The sequence below is a fragment of the Nicotiana attenuata genome, chromosome 6 (assembly GCF_001879085.1).
Source record: "Nicotiana attenuata strain UT chromosome 6, NIATTr2, whole genome shotgun sequence".
NCBI lineage: Eukaryota > Viridiplantae > Streptophyta > Magnoliopsida > Solanales > Solanaceae > Nicotiana > Nicotiana attenuata.
This window is the reverse complement of record NC_031994.1, coordinates 89,570,727-89,586,235: the sequence shown is the minus strand read 5'-3', so window position 1 is coordinate 89,586,235 and position 15,509 is coordinate 89,570,727. Positions and strand designations below refer to the sequence as shown.

Genomic DNA, 15,509 nt, shown 5'->3' with positions numbered 1-15,509 from the left:
ATCAAACCAACATTCATTTCTGATTCCACTATTGCCCTAGTGTTAGGTCTGTTTGGAACTAAAGTATAAACTAATTAACTTGTTAATTACTTTGACAATTTCAAGTCAAATAAAACGGTATCACATTCTTCACACACACACACAAACAAAGATCACTATATATTTACTGATTAGAATCATAACTGGAAAATTTGGATCAAAATTCTCACAAACCTAATTGTCATTGTTCTAGGTAACAACACGACAAGTCTCGCAAATTTGATCAAGGGCATTATAAAAAGTTATCATAGAACATTATAATTAAGTATGATAATAACTAAAATAGATTAAAGGGGTTTGAATAGGCAACAGGAAATCTGTAATATGGAAAACTATTTGATGTATTCGCATTTAGATGCTAAATTTTATGTCTGGTACTACAATTTCTTGAAGATAATTGGAGCTCCATATTGTGGACATAGGAACATAAGAACAGTAGGAGCATGTTGGTAAGTTGGAGCAAGGTAAAAGGAGAAGCATTTCAAGATCATGGCTATTGCTAATTTAGCTTGTAGGACAGCTAAATTTTGTCCAATGCAGTGGCGGGCGCCTAAGCCGAAAGGCATGAATGCCATGGGGTTTTTCGCTGCTTGAGCCACACCTTGAGCAAATCTTGCTGGATTAAATTCATTGACATCATCTCCCCATAATGCTGAATCATGATGGATTGCTACAATAGGTATAAGTAGCTCTGTCCCTCGAGGCAACTTCAAGCTTCCCAATTTTGTGTCGATTTTGGCCCGTCGGATTGTTGCTACAACAGGTGGATATAGCCGGAGGCTTTCATTCACGATCATCCCAAGCTGCAACCATAACAAAGTTCAACCACAATTACGAATGAACTCCTTAAAAGAAAAAAAAGAGTTTGACTTCTATACTCTATACTCTGATAATGTAAAATAATTTTACAATATAAGATCAGTTAAAAGATTAATCGTCTATAAAAAATACGATTAATCACCTAGAAACTAAGACAAAGTTATTTAATCAAATTCGAGCCTTGAGAATGAAAAAATTCATGGTACGAAACAATAATGATGTTGTAATTAAAACTTTATGCTCACCGTCTTAAGTTTTGTAATATCGTCCTTAGATGGGGTATCACGTGCTCCACAGTCCCTCAAGACCTCGTCACGTGCAAGTTCTTGCCACGTAGGATGCATGGCCAATAAAATGGTCGTCCAGGTTAGCAAATTGGACGTTGTATATTTGCCAGCAAAAAGCATAGTTTTGCATTCCTCAACAATGTCATGAACTTGAATGATCGAAGACGAGCAAGGATTTAAAGTTGAATTGTTTGTATATTGATCACTTGTTTCTCTCAGGCTAGCTTTGATCATTACTTCCAACAAATCATTCGGATCTTCGTCTGACGATTGCATCTGATCACAGTCCAAACTTTTTCTCCTTTGCTCAATGAGGTTCATCAAAGATTTTCTCACATCTTTATTCAATCTCCAAGAAATTCTGTTCTTCTTAGTAGGCAAGAACCTGGGAATAGTATATATACACAATCTTTTTTGTTTGAGTTATATATACCAAAATTGCGATTTTGCAACAGAATTACTACGTAGCATCAAAAGGCACATGTACGGTTCCTAAGGGATACAATTTTACCCTAATCAACCGACTTTATCGAGAAAGATTACTTTTTTTAGGCCAAGAGGTTGATAGCGAGATTTCGAATCAACTTATTGGTCTTGTGGTATATCTGAGTATCGAGGATTAGACCAAAGATCTGTATTTGTTTATAAACTATCCTGGGGGCTGGGTAATACCTGGGGTGGCTATTTATGATACTATGTAATTTGTGCGACCAGATGTCTATACAATATGCATGGATTAGCCACATCAATCTTTTATCCTGGTCGGAGGAGAAATTACCAAATGTCTAGTATTTCCTCAATTCTTTTCACCAAATTTTACGCTATTAGTGCATGTAAGTTTAATTTGTGAGGAATACCTGTATCCGGGGATGAAAACTTGTTGAAAAGATTCAATAGCATAAACCAATTGTCGAGCTTGCAACTCAAAAATGGCTTTCCCATCTTCATAGCTATTTCCAAACACCATATGTGTTATAACATCTTCTGACAAAGTCTCAAACCATTCTGAAACTTCAATTTCCACCTTGCCACCGTTCGACATTTTCGACCATTTGGCTAACATATCGCTCATGCTCCTCCCCATCTTAGCTGTTTAAGATATGAAAAAGAAAAAAAAAATGCAGTAATAAAATGATGAATTTTTACCACCTTTTTAAACTAGTCATACTTCATAATAGTGCAAAGATGTTGGTGTATAATAGTTAAACTCATTTCAAAAAGAAAGAGTGGACAAAAACTGTATATGTATTCACTGACTTGCCTTAAGATTTTGTGTGTAAAATATTTGAGTTAATATCTTTTTGTGGTAAGCCCATTTTTGTCCTTTGAGATTCAACAAACCATCGCCTTCAAGCTTCTTGACAAATGAAGGTGTTTCAGTTTTCTCAAAGCAGTCTGATTTTAGTATGAAGATATCTCTAATAAGAGCTGGATCAGAGATGGTGACACGAGCTGTTGGGCCAAACCACACAAGAAATATCGCACCTGCAGTTAATAAGTCGTTATAGACCACCAAAAATTAATGTACATTAGCGTGTAATAAACATTTATAGTTCCTTTAAGAGGGCTAATATAAACTGACACAGCTAGGGGCGAATTTATAGCCTATTATATAGAGCACGTGAACTCATGGTCACTTCGATAAACTAGATATTTTATGTACATATTTGCTAGAATTGATCTAATATTATCTGCTGGCACCTATATATACTCTAAAGAGGCTAAATGGTACACTTGGTTGAATGCTTAGAATTTTACCTAGAAGAGCAGGGATTAATTCCGATTTAATACTTTTTTTTCTCCTTTCTTTAGTGGTGCACCCATATTATAAAAATCCTAGATCTGCCACACAATTAATACAATTAAATTTAAGTTTTGTAAGGTGAAAGTATAAATATTTTCACTTTCAATGTATGTCGTTTCACACGTGATAGCCGATCGATTTAAGTTATATGTATTGAAAATGTAGAGATTTTTTCTAACACTATTAATGCGTGTTAAATCGTTACAGCGTTTAGTTACCATTTTTACCATAATAGAAATTAATAATACTAATTATCATAAAATTTACCTATAATTATCTAATAAATGACCTCATTTTGTAAATATTTGTTACATAACCTAAGTGCATAGAATGTAAACTTACCATAGATTTTCTTCCAGTGATGGTAGAATGAGAAAACTCTAGGAAGAATGTCATGGGAAAAGGGAAAGAGCTGAGTTGAAAGTCTGAAACTTGCAATTTCTTTGAGATTACCCAAGAGGAAATGGTATTTAGGACCCCTAATCCCTTGCTTCAAGAAGTAATATTGGATTTTTCTTGGTTTCCAACTGAGATTAATCACCACTTTCTCTGCAATTAACAGTAACACAAAAGAAAATAGTATAAGAAGACATAACCAGTAACTACAATTTTCCATATGCATTACTACCATAATTAACAGCAAAATTCTCTTCTAGCAGAAATAGTTTCATATATCTGCTTTATTTATATATATCTCAGAATACTTCTAAGTAATTAAACTATCTTAATAATGAAATAAAATAGATGGTTGACCATATCTCAGAATCTATTACTGTGTTATTATCATAATCTATATCTATATTATATTACAAGTATGAACTCATAAATTTTAAAGTTAAAGTTACTTAAATACCCCTCTCTATAATTTAATATTTAACTTTAAAAAAATTAAGTGCTATAAATAACTCTCAATTAGCCAACGCAAACTTATCCCACCGGTTGACCGAGAGTTACTATTTAATTTTCTTTTAAACCGCTGTCACACCCCTTTTTTCACCCCTTTTTTCACCCCTCTTTTAAAAAAGAGGTGTGACATCTCTGGCGACTCTGCTGGAGAGTTGCAGGTTCGAGCTAGTACTTGATCTTGTTGGCTTTTTAGGATATTCGGTTGAGATTTTTGTGTGTTTTGTTTGCTTTGTTTGATTTTTATTTTGTTTATGTCGTTTTATTATTTACTAGTTGCTTATTTATTTACAGTTTTCCCTTATGTGTTACTGCTTTATAAACTGTCATCATTTGCATAACCATGAGTCTTTTTTCTGCAATAAATCTCGGAGTACGCGTCGCGTGCACGAACTCTTTGTTGAGTCACCCTTATTTTAGAAGGGGGGGGGGGGGGGTTCGGACGTATGGAGTGGGTGGAAAGCTTGAGCAGCCACCATCGACCATACGCTCCCCCGAATTGCCTTGTTAGTGAACCCCAAACTTAAGTCGGCCTTTAGGTTATTCTTATTTGCATCATGTCATTTAAACCTAGCAGGGCTCGGTCCCAGGTACCGTGTCCCGTCGTAGGAGGCCTATCCAAATTATTTAATAAATGGGCCCGTGGCCCAAAATAACAGTTAATCATCCTATGTGATACATGTTGCATATTTGAGGGTAAAAAGGTCATTTGGCGGACCGATGCTTGGGAAAGAAGGGTGAAAAATGAAGCAAGTAGGGCCCACTCGCATTTTTCTTTCATAGTTTTCAAAAAAAAAAAAGAATGAAAAAGAAAATTCAAAAAGATTTTACATTTTCCATTATTTTCCAAAAATTCAAAAAAAAGGAGAAAAAAAAATCCAAAAAGATTTTACACTTTCCCATCATTTTCCAAAAAATCAAAAAAAAAAAACAAAGAGAAAAAGAAAATCCAAAAAGAATTTACATTTTTCATCATTTTTATAAAAAAAAAACAAAAAAAATAGTTTGTTTCAAACTATTGCATCTTCCCGAACTACGCGAACCCGATTCTTGTCTTCCGGGGCGGGATACGTAGGCAACCCACGTAGGGTCCGATCTTCCTAGTAGGTCCTAGGTTCTTGGCTTCCGGGGTCGTAGCCAAATCTTGCATGTATAGCCATATTTGGCCACATCGGCCGTTTTTGCAAAAATAGGAGTATTTTCTCAAATTAGTTTGTTATCTCCTGTCTTAGAGCCCTGAGTCTACAATAAAGTGTCCTCTCAATTCTAATGTTCATTCCAGTCAAATTTGCATGTCTAGCCACTTTTGGCCACATCGGTCATTTTTGCAAAATAGGGTTATTTTCGCAAAAGTGGTTCAATTACCCATGTCTTAGGATCTTGAGTTTACAACTCGGTGTCATATCACTTTAAGGTCCATCCATGTCGTGTTTGCGTCCCTAGCCACATTTGGCCATATCGGCCATTTTTTCAAATGGGCCATGTCCGCAAAGTAATTTTTAAGGCCATGATCGTTGGGATGTTGGAGTCATGTAGGATTTAAATGGAGTATTTTTCATGCATTAGGGGTCAACTTTGTCAAGTTTGCATTAATAGCCACTTTCAGCCACTTAGGCCATTTTGCAAAATATAGCCAAATCGTGTCTTGCATTTGTCCACTTAGGAAATGTTGTGGTGTCATGTAGTGTGCCGAGTCGCTAACCATGTTCTCTTCATTTAGGTATGGACCCGCTGATTCGATCCAAAGTGCTGATGGTAGTAAAAATTCCTAGGAAATTGATCAAGTGGTGGAAAATGTTGTCATTGTTAGAGCAGCATGAGTTAATGCAGAAATTGGGCACCCTCACTTCCCTTCTTGATATCACACCTCGCCCAGACTTAGTGGAGGCGATGCTGACCTATTGGGATCCAGTCAATCTGATCTTTAGATTTGGAGAGTGTGAGATGACCCCTACCTTGGCAGAAATGTCTGGTCTCACTCGTTTAAGCTATATAGGCAAGGACATGATACTTCCCCGAGACCACTCTAGGACAAGATTCCTCAGCGACCTGGTCCTGAAAGATAACAAGAATTTAAAATGCCTCGAGCAGTCCTGGATATCCTTGGATTATTTGTTTGCTAGATTTGGACCATAGGATAGTTTTGACGTCTTTTGGGATGAGTTCTGCACAACCAAGGCAAACTGGCAAAGACGTCGCCTCGAAGCTTTCAGCCTTGCTTTGATGGGATTATTGGTTTTTCCATTAGATGAGAGGCACATTAGCACCCGTCTGCAGTCAGTAGTAACGGCACTATTTCATGAAAAGCAACGCAAAATCGTTACCGTTGTGCCGATGATCTTAGCAGAGTTGTACCGAGCCCTGAGTGAGGTTAGGGGAGGTGTCAGGTATTTTGAGGGAAGTAACCTTTTGCTACAATTATGGATGATGGAGCATTTGCACACCGCTTCCTTACTTTGTCCCATCGACCGTGCCTTGAGGGATCGGGTGGTGTGCATCGAGCGTAGGATGAAATCTCCTAAGTTTACATACCCAGTAGGCGTCACAGCTTGGATTGAGTTCCTTGGTTTGAGGACAAATGGGAATGTTTTGTGGGCTTACCTTTGGCTATCTTTAGATGATATCTTGGTAGGATGCCTCATGCAGCCTTTCCTGATGCTGATAGGACTTAAGTGTGTCAGGCCGTACACTCCCGTTAGGGTAATGCGACAGTTGGGCAAGAGGCAAGAGGAGCCTCCAACTTTGAATATTCGGAGGCACATCATGAATTTTAGCAACAAGGCGGCTGACGAAATCAAGTACGTGCGATACTGGAACAATGCAAAGAGGATGAAGAAAAATACATTAGTAGAGGACGTTGGCAGGCCCGAGTGTACTCAGGAGTACCTGATCTGGTTACAATTCGTCCCACTAGGGGTTAGCACCCCATTGCCAGCACAGCTTAGGGGTCGGGCAGTTCAGACAGATGATGTTGAGGAGGCATCAGACCAAGATCTTTGGGATAAGCTTGAGTTGATAAAGTCTCAAGAAGAGTTTAAACCCACCAAGCTAGAATCAGTGTTTGCAACCACCAATCCTTAAATAAAACCTATAATTAACCCAAATAGCAAACACCCAATATCAGTCTAACCCTAGATGGCAACACCCATCAATTACCCACACTAGGGTTGAGCCACAACCCTAGCTAGTGAGTTTAGCTACTCATGCTAGATGCAAAAATTAAAGAAATAGATGAAGAAGTAAACATATAAATTTATTGCTAAGAGGAAAATACAATATTGAAGAGTAAAAATGGCTAAACTAGTCGTTCTCACGAGCTCCACGGCTTCAATAAAACAAAACTTAACCTAAAAATGGAAAAAGGGTCTATTTATACTGGGCTGGAAAAATTGGACAAAATACCCCTGCGGGGTCAGCGCGGATCGCGCAAACATGACCGCGGCCACATTGGCTCTTGAACTCTTTATTTCTTCTTCTCTGAAATCGAGGACCGCGGACCGCCTAATAATGTAGCGCGGCCACGGTGAAAGTTAGCACGGCCGCACAGAAATGAGCGCGGGGCGCATTGCTTGGAAGGGGTCAAAATTAGGCTCTCTGAATCTCTGCTCCGCGGACCGTGTAAAAGTGTAGCGCGGCCGCGGAGCCTGACCGCGGACCGCATAAAAATGAACGCGGCCGCGTAGTCTCCCTTTGAATATTGCCATTCTCTGAACCTCCTAGTGCGGCCGCGTTTACAGTTGCGCGGTCCGCACTAGGGCCTCTTTTCCTCAACTTCCTTGGTCTTTGACACTTGAGCAGGTTTCACTCCTTTCTGAGCCGATATTTGACTTTTGTCGCTTTGTCGATCAAACCTGCAATCAAGTACAACTTGTGAGCATTTTGGGACTATTTTGTAGCAATTGTATAACAAAAGCGTAGGCAAGTAAGGGTATAAAACACGTTAAAATCCTAACTTATCAACTCCCCCAAACTTAGGCCTTTGCTTGTCCTAAAGTAAACAAAATAAGACCCACCCCTTAGAGGAAAATCCACATAATTCCAGCCATCCTAAGGCAGCCTCAACAAGCATCAATTGGGACTAACAATTGCCCTCAATACGAATGCGTCATTGACACATTTAACTTTTGAAAAGAACCATGGATCCAGTGTGACACAAGAGCATCAAGAGTTGACACATTTCATCAAAGAGCTTATCTCAATTACTTTGGTCATTGTGGAACCCAAACTCACACGTCCTCAACTTTCCCTAAGCAAACCTCACCTTTTAGAGTATTAACACACAAATCGAGGATGATGGAGTTTCACTCATCTCTCTCCAGAAGAAGGTCACAAGTCCGGCATTAGGTACCATATGCTTGCCCCTTATGTAAGTATCCACTAATGTAGCTTTCCTTCAACTCAAAATCCTATAGGGCTTTTGTGGAGTCATTATGAAGGCTTTTGGGTAAGGGTAGGACATGTTTTTATTCAAATGGGTTCAATCTTCCCTTAAGCACTTCTTTTGATTCATTATGGCACAACTCTTTTGACTCTTTTGAGTATTTCACTTCTTTACAAGGGGTTAGAGAGACACATTGTCACTCTTTCTTATGCAATTCAAAATATTTCTCCTTTTCTACTTTTTCCACACCTTTTTCTTTTCACTTTTGTTTCCTTTGACTCACTTTTTATTCTTGTTCACTTTGAACTTTCTTTTTGTCTTTTTCTTTTCTTGCTTTTTCATTGCCTTCCTTTTTCTTTTGCTTTTGTACCTTTCTACCATTTTGTTTCCTTTCTTGTCTCTCCCCCCCAAACTTAGACATTTGCCATTACTCAAGGGGAGATTTGGGTGCCAAGAGAGGGTAATCATTTAGAATGGGTATAGGCTTGTAGCATTGGCTCTTGAAAGAAAAGGTTTAAGGCTCGAAAGGGTTAACTAGGGATCATCTTTTTGGTAGGCTATGGAATTGTTCAACTAAACATTCGGATCAAGGAGAGCCTATAATCACTTCTCAAGTCAAATTTCACCTAGGATTTCGCCTCAACAAACATTCAGGGCAAGTTCTAGACCATTGGCTCGGGACTTGGACTCACAATTAGATTCCTCACCACACACGCTAAGGGATTGCTAAAAACATCGAGTCGAGGGCCCACAACGACCTTAGTTACGATTCAAGCACACAATGGTCCGAAAAGACCACATGATGATTGTTTGGTCAACGCAAGAGTCTCAAGGCCACGACTTTCACCATCCTAAACACAACATTATGTCTTTGACCATGGGATCAAAGGCAAATGTGCTAGGCCCAAGTGAAGCTTTGCTTGAGGTACCCTTAACTACAACTATCAAAAACAAAAGAAAAATCAAAGAAACGGACTCAAACCCTTAAGAAGGTAGTCACTCCATCCATCATCGGGAAGAGCCACCCGGTTCACACAATATTCCACCCTTGGAAAGAACCGTGGCCTTAAGAAAACCAAGGGCTTATTGGAAGCGTCAAAAACAAAACAAGAGGCTACGAGCCTAACTATAAAGCTAAAAACGAAAAATTTTTTGCGAAAAAAGAAAATAGAATGAATATTTACAATAGGGAGTTAGAATATACAAACGAGGGATGAATATATACAAGATGTAACTTAACTTTATATACAAACCAAAATAGAAAATAAAAAGTACTGAATGTAAATTTATTTACATACCAAATAGCAAATCAACTAAAAGGAATAAAAACTGAGTCAAATATGTACAGTCATCCAGATAGTCAATCAAAAAGGTAGGGCGCACCCCCACGAATAAGAGCTGGCATTGTCCCCAATGCCAACTACCAAAATAAGCATCAAACAAAAAGTCATAGCAAAGGATATAGGGGCTCCCTAAGCCAGGTCCGTCTGCATGGGGTCATCTGTGGTCCCCAAGTCCTCCGTATGTGCGGGAGCCTCAGACTGGCTCCCGGCCTCCTGCTGCTCAACTGCTGGGACTGGAGCCTGCTCCTGGACCGGCTGTATGACAGGTGCATCCTGAGGCAAAGTGGAGGAGGCCTCCTGTGGGACTGCCACCTCAATAACCGCATCTGCTGTGCTGGGAAGCTTCCTCTTCTTCCGAGGCTGCCTGGGTACCTGCTCCTACTCTAGCTGTGGCACTGGTGCTGCTGCTGGAGGGGCTGGATCCCCAAATAACAAGTCTAAGGGCATCTGATCTGCCAGTAGCTTGTCCATATCTCTCCGCATCTCCTTCACATACTCTTTGGAAGCCCGTGACCTCCGCATCTTCCTGTGCTCCTTGGCAAGCTCCTTCAGAGCCTTGCCATGTGACTCCACTGCTGCAGATAGGGTAGCCTGAGTCTTCAGAATCTTTTCCTGGTTTTCCAGGAGCTTCTTCAAGGTATCCTCAATGGACCGAGGAATCTGAGCTAGCTGAGGTGCTGCCTGGGCCTGAATAGTGGTAGAAAAAGTGGACAACTTGGATGTCGCATCTGACATCCAGTTGTTCAGGCTAGCAAAAGACTGACTCAGCTGATAGGCAGTGAATGGATGAGTCTTGGAAGATGGCACGCTCGGGCCTGCTGAAGTACTGGGACCAGCAGAAGAAGAAGGTCCTGGAGGCAAATCTGCAACTGTGGCAGCAGGTGTGGTAGAAGGCTTGGCAGAAGGCTCTACCGCAACTGGCTCCTCAGACTGGCCAGTTGGGGCAGAGGAAGGTGGCTTGTAGTTCTTGGATTTAGGGTTGTCCGGACCCTGCATGCTGTAGCAAGAGTAAGGAGCTACCGGCTTTGTCTTGACATCATATCTCCTCATCTCCACCTCTAGATCCCGGAAATACATCGATAGGGTGTTTGGAAAAGGATAATTCCTGTCATGCTCTTGCCCTACCGCAGAGATCACACGGGACATCACATTGCCCACGTTGATCAGGTACCCAGCCATGATAGATGCAACCAGAACTGCTCGGGTAAGTGGAATCGTCTGGTCATGAGTAGAAGGGTCAAGCCGACTGCATACAAAGGTCAACCACCCTCGAGCCTCAAAACTGAATGTCTTCCTGAATATCTTCTTTCCCGCTTGTAACCACACTGGCACAGTGCCCGGGATTGCCAAATACTGGGCCAACCACGGGCGGACTTCCTCTCCCATTGCCAACTTTGCCAAATAAAGGGACTCGTCTTCATCACGGAACCCCAAATATTCATTTAACGATCTCCCATCAAACAACACTGTTTTGTTTCTAACTTTGGTCACCTTGGTATCCTTGACTATATGAGCCACATTGGAGTAGAACTCCCTAACCATGTGCTCGGTAGCATCTATGCAGCTCTCCATGAAGAACTCCCAGCCCCATCTTGTTGTGAATTGTCTCTGCACGTTCGGGTTGTGGGGTAAAAGGTCAGTGTCAATAAAAGTTCTCTCTGGTATCAACTTCCTCAACGGCCACCATTCCCTGAACTTATGGAAGGCCACTTGACTGACAAACCGATCCTCCCAGACTACCGGCTTCCTAGTTCTCTCAATCCCCCCAACCTGAGGTTCACCTCCCTCATCCTGACCTGTACTCTCCCCAGATAATGAAGCTGTGGGGGAGGTGGAGTATTGCTCACTACCAGCTGCGGACTCGTCAGAAGAATCTGAGACTACAGTCACTGGTCTTTTGGAAGTGGGTGATGGTGGTGAAAGGGTGTCAGCTAGGTGAAGGGGGTCAGTTATATGGGTCGGGACTGTATCGGAGGAGATATCTTTGGAGGGCACATACTCACTCCCCAACGAATGTGATGCAGCCCTATGAGCAACCTTTATCAATTTGCGGGTCTTTTTAATGCTCTCCCGAGCCTGGGGAGTGAGTTTTGCAATTCGCTTTCCTTTGCCCCCTCGGGAGGAACCACCTCTCCCGGGCTGTTGTGACTGTTTGGCTCCCCGTTGTTTAACCATTGTCTGCAAAAATAAGCATCTAACATTGTTAGTTTAAGCACATGCAGTGAAATAAGTGAATCAAAATAAATTGCAGAGACAATATCAGTACACAACAGCAGAAACAGTTTGCAGAACCTAGCAATGTGGACCGCACAATCTTGACCGCGGCCGTGTTAGAGGCACCGCGGATCGCACAAACTTGACCGCGGTCCGTGCTGGGAAAAGGCCCAAAATACACCCTCTCTGAATCTCCCACCGTGGTCCGCACAAAAATGTAACGCGACCGTGGTGGGCCAGCGCGGACCGCACAAATATGAATGCGGCCACGCTGGAGACAATTACCTTTCAGTCACAAAAGCACCACGGTCCGCACAAAATTGTAACGCGGACCGCGTTGGGGCAGCGCGGTCGCGCAAAAATGACCGCGGACCGCGCTGAACTAGGGTTTACGGGTACTAAGTTAGGGGTGAATATTTTGCCATTCTTGTTCAAGTTATTACACCTACTTTGTCCCTACTCAGTTTGCCCATTAATCAAGCATATTTGGTGAATTACCCTAGTTTTAAACTAACCAAAACTAACAGTTAAATAAAAAGAAGAAGCTAAACTACTGAACAAGCTATAAAAAAAATGAAATTAAGAAATTTAATTAATCACAAGTGAGGGAAATGTTACCAAGATTATGAGGAGTGAGCGCAAATAATCAAAGAAGTCAGAAAAGTAGTCTTAGAGGGGATGAACAGTGATCTATAGCTGTGAGTGTTCAAAGTGCGAAAAGGGTAAAATGAAGCCCTAGGGCCCTATTTATAGAAAAACTGGGGGGCCCACACTCACCTACCAGCGCGGCCGCACAAAAATGACCGCGGTCCGCGCTGGATTTCAAAATGTGAAGTTTCAGAAGGCAACCTAGCGCGGCCGCGTTGGAGTGCACCGCGGACGCGAAGGTCCACCGCGGACCGCACAAACATGGATGCGGCCGCGGTGGAAAACTTCAGAGAGCATGCAATTAGTGACATGCCAGCGCGGACCGCACAAAAGTGCACCTCGGTCCGCACTGGCTACTTCAGAGACTACCAGTGTTTTTTCTTTGTTTTGCACTGCCTCAACACAATCCCTGCAACATCTCACAAACAATTAGCTCAAAAATCCTAAACTACTAAGAAAATCAAAGACAAAGAAAAAGACATGGGTTGCCTCCCAAGAAGCGCCTGATTTAACATCGCGGCACGACGCATGTTACCATCACATCACTTCAAATGAATGAGTGCCACCACGTGGCTGTCATCAAACTTTCCCAAATAATGCTTGACACGATGTCCATTGACCCGGAAAACTTCACCATTCTTGTTCTTTAGATCAAGAGCACCAAACGGAGTCGCACATACAACTTCAAATGGCCCACTCCACTTTGACTTGAGCTTTCCCGGAAATAACCTCAACCGGGAGTTGAAAAGAAGAACCATATCACCAACCTTGAATTCCTTTCCCCGAGCTATACTTTGTCATGAAGACTACTTCATCTTGTCCTTATACAAGGACGAGCTGGAGTAGGCATGAAATCTAAACTCATCAAGCTCATTAAGTTGCTCAACAAGGAGATTCGCCGCAACATCCCATTCCAAGTTCAACTTTCTCAAGGCCCACATAGCTTTGTGCTCCAATTCTACCGGAAGATGGCAAGCTTTCCCAAACACCAACCGGTACGGGGACATACCAATTGGGGTCTTGTAAGCCGTCCGGTAAGCCCATAAAGCGTCATCCAACTTTTTCGACCAATCGGTCCTATTAGCATTTACCGTCTTGGACAAGATACTCTTTATTTCTCGGTTGGACACTTCCACTTGACCACTAGCTCGAGGATGATAGGGGGTGGTCACTTTGTGATTTACTCCATACTTAGCAAGCAATGAGTCGAAAGCCTTGTTGCAAAAGTGAGACCCCCATCACTAATGATAGCACGAGGGGTACCAAACCTTGTGAAGATACTCTTTTTTCAAGAAGGCCACAACACTATAGGCTTCATTGTTGGGTAAAGCCACGGCTTCCACCCACTTTGAGACGTAGTCCACCGCCACAAGAATATAAGTGTTCCCACAAGAGCTCACGAACGGACCCATGAAATCGATGCCCCAACCATCAAAAATATCCACCTCGAGAATCGTATTGAGAGGCATCTCATCCCTTTTTGAAATTCCGCCGGCCCTTTGGCATGCATCACATCTCTTTACCAAGTCACTAGCATCTTTAAACAAAGTTGGCCAATAGAAACTGCAACTCAAGATCTTTGAAGCCGTCCTCACCCCTCAATGATGGCCACCATAGGGGGAGGAGTGACAAGCCTCCAATATGCTCAATTGTTCACCTTCCGGGACATATCTTCTAATCACACCATCCGTGCAAATTTTGAACAAGTACGGATCATCCCAATAAAAATCCAAACTATCCCGTTTGAGTTTCTTCTTTTGGTTGGAAGAGAGCTCACACGGGACAATTCCGGTCACAATGAAGTTGGCGATGTCTGCGAACCATGGCAAGTCACACATTGACACAGCAAGAAGTTGCTCGTCGGGGAATGCATCATTTATCTCAAGACCGTTACATGGCCTCCCTTCTTCCTCTAATCGGGACAAATGGTCCGCAACTGGTTCTCACTTCCCTTCCGGTCCGCTATTTCTAAGTTAAATTCTTGAAGAAGTAACACCCATCTCATCAATCTTGCTTTGGAATCCTTTTTGGTCATCAAATATCAAAGGGCGGCATGGTCCGTGTGCACAATCACCTTGGCTCCCATAAGATAGGGCCGAAATTTCTCCATGGCAAATACAATGGCCAATAACTCCTTCTCCGTCACCGTGTAATTCCGTTGAGCTTCATTCATAGTCTTACTTGCATAATACACGGGATGGAACATTTTGTTAACCCGCTGACCCAACACCGCCCCCACTGCAACATCACTAGCATCACACATTAGTTCAAAGGGCAAACTCCAATTAGGTGCGGTTATGATAGGGGTAGTGGTCAACTTGTGTTTTAAAAGTTCAAAGGCCTCCATACACTTTTCATCAAAAACAAACTTGGCATCTTTCTCTAGTAGCATGCACAGTGGATTCACGACCTTAGAGAAGTCTTTGATAAACCGCCGGTAGAACCCGGCATGCCCAAGAAAACTTCTCACCCCTTTGACAGAAGTAGGGGGAGGGAGCCTTGAAATCACCTCAATTTTCTCCTTATCTACCTCTATCCCATGTTTTGAAATCTTGTGGCCCAACACTATACCTTCTTCGACCATAAAATGGCATTTTTTCCAATTGAGAACGAGGTTAGTTTCTTCACAACGAGCCAAGACTTTATCCAAATTCACCAAGCATTCATCAAAAGAGTCACCAACCACACTAAAGTCGTCCATAAGGACCTCCAATATGTCATCTACCATATCGGTGAAAATAGCCATCATGCAATGTTAGAAGGTCGCCGAAGCATTGCATAATCCGAATGGCATCCGGGAGAAAGCAAAGGTACCATATGGTCATGTAAAAGTAGTCTTCTCTTGGTCCTCCGGGGCAATTAAAATTTGATTGTAGCCCGAGTACCCATACAAGAAACAATAGAATGCTCTCCCCGCGAGACGATCAAGCATTTGGTCGAGGAATGGCAAGGGGAAATGATCCTTGCGGGTCACCTTGTTGAGTTTCCGGTAGTCCATGCAAACTCTCCACCCAGTGATGGTTCGAGTGGGAATAAGCTCATTGTTGTCATTGGGCACCACCGTCATCCCT

At 42.1% G+C, this 15,509-nt stretch overlaps 1 pseudogene; it reads right to left on the bottom strand.

Annotated features, from left to right (window-relative positions):
* Window positions 417-3,571, bottom strand: LOC109228368 (annotated as a pseudogene).